Source organism: Penaeus monodon, chromosome 5 (assembly GCF_015228065.2).
Source record: "Penaeus monodon isolate SGIC_2016 chromosome 5, NSTDA_Pmon_1, whole genome shotgun sequence".
Lineage (NCBI taxonomy): Eukaryota > Metazoa > Arthropoda > Malacostraca > Decapoda > Penaeidae > Penaeus > Penaeus monodon.
In genome coordinates, this window is record NC_051390.1 from 49,636,865 (window position 1) to 49,642,522 (window position 5,658).

Genomic DNA, 5,658 nt, shown 5'->3' on the forward strand with positions numbered 1-5,658 from the left:
TATTATTTTCGTATATCATTATTAACAATGCTGATGATGCTGTTGTCTAAACATTGCTACTACTATGATAAGCAGTACTAATGTTATTATTTGTATTGGCTGTAACTATTGGCCCAGACAGCCGAGGTAGTCTTTTGTTGATCACAAAGTCTGTTTTCGATTAATCATTCAAAAGTAGGCCTAAAACCACAGCCTTCTTTACTTCCAACATATCTTTGTGAATCCACATTTTTGTACACTAAGCGCATCATGTAAAGAACAACACTTATATTGTAACAACTGGCTACTTGCCGAAGTCTAGTAACAGGCAGAGTGTACTGTCAACTATCTCATTAGTAATATACTGTTAAGATATGGTTTGTCATAAGAAACTTTTCGAAATCTATTGACAATGGTAAAAGTCGACCACATCTAGCAACATCTTGGCCACCCCTGATCTAAAGACTTAGATATATGTACCTTAAGTGGGGGTAAGAGCATAACGTCTAGTTATTCTTTGATTATCTGAAAATTAGATTTGATGACGGGAAATTGTTGTTTTCCAACTGATTTTTTTTATAATCTTTATTTATTTATTTATTTTTATTATTATTATTATAAATTGAGTTGTTGCACGACTTGTGGTGAAATGGGTATATCATATTATATTATATTAGATATATTATTCGGCGCCCTCTCATTACATATTCAGATCACTTCCCCCACCATTGAGTATTCCTGTATCCGCCAGTAAAGCTTCTCTTGCTTAGTTTATTTATAAGTTCTACAACGCGTGTAACACTTTTGGAAAGTCATCAACACACTCCTTTTTTTCATATCTATTCATTTAACTATTTATCTCATTTCTATTGCAATATACCCAGGGATTTCTTAAATATAATTGCATGTTGCAAAAACGGTATGCTGCTATTTTCACTTTATGTCGAAAAGAATGATAAAATGTCTTTCCACGAAGCTACAATCCTTAGTTCTGACGAAGAAGATTTGAAAATGCAGTTAAGTAATATTGCGAAATGACACTCTACATTACCACTTGCTTGAGTTATGAAAGCTATTCGCCTTTATCTTGTTTGGCAACAGCAGTGCCCTGACTTGAAAGAAAAATGGGTGATAACAGTTATTAGGAGAAAACTTCTGAAAATTTAGTATATATAAAAAAAACGCAAGGAAATTTTCTATTAGCGTCATAAATATGTAAAAGATAACGTCTGACAGCTTATCTTTGGTAGGTGTAATAAAAATTGTATCATTTGTGACAGCAAAATTTTAAACACTTTTTCATTTTGTTTATCCAGAAATTCCATCGCAGTAACTGCAGTGACTGCTCACACACACACACACACACACACACACACACACACACACACACACACACACACACACACACACACACACACACACACACACACACACACACACACACACACACACACACACACACACACACACACGTATGCAACGCACACACGCTCGCGTGCGTGGCATTCTTATTGACTGTTTCAGTTTTTGATCTTTTTGAATATTTAATACCGGCAACTGACCATATTTCAGATTTTATTAGCAGAGGTATTACAATATAGAAAATTAGCATTTTACTTTATTATTCATAAAGCGTGCATAAAAATATCAGATTATAAGGTATCTCAATTAATTATAGACTATGTCCTATGACACTCCCTGGTTCTTATTATTATCACTGCTCTTTCTTTTTCTTTTTCTTTCTGTATTTAAAACAGAATTCCGTCTTCAATCCGTCAACAAAGCATGTGGTCAGTAGGGCCTATTATAGTTAACCCGATGTAACCAGTAATTTATATGAGGGAAGCCATTCTACACTAGAAAAGTTTTCTAAAGACAACCTAATTAAAATTATTATATATTTTCTGTTTAATCTTTGTTAACATCGTACGGAAAGATTTTTCTACCTATTTACATTGTACTCTAAAACACCCTTCGTAATTTCCTTTTCAAACTCAAAATCAATTTCAAATCCAATTATGCCATAAGTTTTTTCTTTCTTTCTTTCTGCGGTGAAATGACAAATTACATCTTTAAATAACATTTCATTGGTTTGTTGCATATTCATTTGCATTTGGCTCAGCTTCTTATAACGAAATTTGACTGTATTTAAGTGTCGCCAGAGTGCTCTTTTTTGCAATGCTCATCACAAACTACCCTGTTATGACGATAATTCGCAAAAAATACTAATACTACTACTACTACTACTAATAATAATAATATGAGGTTATTGCTGATAACAGTCAACATTGTACATTAATTCCAGCTCGCAAAATCGAGATTAATTATGAATTTTCTCATGTAGATAAAGTATATTTCACTAATACGATATACATATACATATCTATAACGATAGATATATTATCGATAGCAAATAGGATGTTTAAAATGACGTATAAGCTGTTATAGATAATGGTACTTGACCTGTAATTAAACAAGACAACACACCCGTCACTAAATACAAAAACAAGGACATGATAAACTTCACGTCAGTTTATTTAACTAAAATATTACGGCTTTATACATGATGACACTCAAAAGAAATTAGATTTATGAAAATGGAGACCAATATGGAGTGCCGAGGAGAATGCCAAATGGTGGAAGCATTTTTTTTTTCTGTAAGAAAAAAGGTTTTAATTCTTAAGTGTTTTTTTAGCGTTTTCTTGTTTTTTAGTGTTTTCTTTTGTGTGTGTGTATGTGTGTTTTTAGTGTTTTCTTGTTGTTGTTATTTTGTGTGTGTTATAATTCTTTCTGTTTCTTGTGTTTTTAATGTTTGTTTGTTTTATGTGTTTTTAGTGTCTTAAATTCTGTAGTATTTTATAATTCCTTCACTGTTTTGTGTATGTGTGTGTGTGTGTGTGTGTGTGTGTTTAGTGTTTTTTTTTTAATCTAGTATTTTATAATTCTTTAGCAACAGAAAGTAATTTGACTGATAAGCCATCATTTGGTGAAGAACACAAAGGAGTGAAATATATTTGACAGTGTACCTTATGCGATTCTTTTAGTATGTTTTGTGTAACACTTACGAAAACATAAGGCTTATCCACATACCTTACTAATTCTCTGGGTAATTGTAAGGGAGGTGAATTTCAATAACTGTCAATTATTGTTTCAAGGTAGAAAAAAAGTAAATTATGGTTAACCACATCCTTGGTGTTGGATATTTGAATGAACTTGTAATATGCATTGATATTTTTTCATCCTATATATTGTGTACTTCTTGTTTATGCAGTTGCCTGTTATCTCCCCCCAATGTTACCCCCAGATTTAACATATATCTGAAAATTATCTTGCAAGGTCTCTCTTGCCAATAAAGCTGAAAAAATAATGTATAGGGCAATTTTGAGGTGAAATCATCTTTCTACACATTTCCACATCATTACAGGTGCAAGCTGTCCATGGATGTGATCATTAGGATTGTGTGCAAAAGGCCTTCTACACAGACTGATCAAGATACCTGACAACTGTCAACTCCTCCAGACTGACCTAGACTCCCTCATATAATGGGAAACTGTATGGCAAACAGACTCAGGCTTGATGAAAGCAAACTACTTTTCACTTACTTAGAAACACCCATAGAATCCCATTACTCATCTCAACAGCTACCCAACACACCAACACAAATACGTAGGCATCACACTACACACCAACATGAACTTCAACACATAGACAATATACAATACGGAGCAAATAGAACACTGGGGTAGACCGCACTTGTCCATCCAAAACTGCAGTATTGCACAGCAGTGTGGAACCCACTCACACAAGCAAATATTAACCCAAAACTGATGGGCATGGCATATACGTACATGACATGCCCACTGTGAGTTTACTTTATTAATTGTTTTTACACATAGTTGGCTCCACTTGTACTAAGTCACCAATGAGCCTATTTTGAGTACTGAATGTCTCACCATTTTACCCTTTTCCTTATTTTCACAAATATTTTATGTTATGTTATATTGCTGTCACATAGTCTACTAACTTATTTCTTTGTGGCTAAGCAATTGCAGAGCCATCTATGTGCAGACATTTCACACACACAAAAATCTAAAATGAGCACTGCATTTTCCTGGGTTAATAAACTGGAAAAGATAAACACTGTCTCAGCCATGTTCATTACAAACAATTACACCATAATTCCTGGTATCCAAACACATGTCAAACAACAATTAAATAAAGATGCTCTCACAATATGCAAACAAGCACATAGATTAACAACTATTTTCAGAATCACAAAGAACCAAATTGACATAAATGAATAATATTACTTACACCACGCAAACACAACTAATGCATGTGATGCTTACAGTAAACCAGAAGTACATGACATACCACACTAGTACAGATTCCTTCAAACACTCATACTTTCCACAATGCATTATACATGCAAACAAAGTAGACACCTTCCACCAACCTATACATGCACATCTCAGAACACATACATAAACACCAATGATTAGCCACCCTTTCCCCCCTTTTTCCCCAACATCCAATGTCCTTTTAAGCATGATATGCACTAACATATATTGCCCTATGCTTTAATTAATTTAAGATTGAGAAGAAAGAACTACTGCTATTTTGGAAATACTCTAAACAAAGTAGTAAAACATGATTTTTTTCGCTGTATCTCAGACAAAAGGGTTGGAAATAGTCTATGAATATATGAGCACTGGAAGGATTTTTTTTCCCTAGAACCAGATATGTGACTTATAAGAGTAATATGGATGATTGATTTTGGATACTATTTTAGGATATTTTTATTTCAAAATGGAAATTTCTATGCCTTTCTTTATGTAATCACTATAAGTACCATATCAAATTGATAATGCACAATGATTCATGTTTACACAAGCTCCCAAACAGTTATACTGTACATTGATAGTACATGAACCAAGATTTATTATAAAATGTAACATCACAATGAATCAGTTTATATTCATTTACTCTGCAGTGTTAATATTGGTTTCCTATTTCCCCCCCAATCCCTTGCCCGTTGTTGTCGTGGGGGGGCTTAGGAGGCGGAGACTGGGACCCAATGATGGGGAACTCCCCAACCTTGGGACTCAGCCCTCGACTCAACTAATTTTGCATGGTCTTTATTTTCCTTCCCACTTTTCGTTTCTGTCCCTTCACCAAACCCTTCAGCTATCCACCTCCTAAGGTGTGAGAGCCGTGCTGAAAGGATGAAAGGCTGACTTTGTGCCAGTCCTGAACGGCCTGAAGGAGCCATGGGCACGGTATTCCCCTGATTTTTATCTAGCCCTTACCCCTCAAGGGGACCCTGAGGGGTGGACTGTTTTTATCCCTAACATAATCCAGGCTTACCATGGCCAGTAATGAAAACTTATCTCCACTATTAGGGGCAATGAGGCTTACCCCTTTATCAAATAGCCCCAACGATGTAAACCCACCCGATTCCCTGACCCCAGGCTCTCCTTTGACCACGGCTCCGAACACTGCAACAACTACCCCCTCATCAATGCCTACTAGTACAGTAGCCAACAACCAATCCTTAAGGAACATTTCCACTCTCCCAGCACGCTCAACTTCCATCACCTCTACCCCACAACCTCCAACATCAACCACCCCATCCTCCCTTATTAATACCTTACCCTATTGCCAAACCCCCCCAAAAAC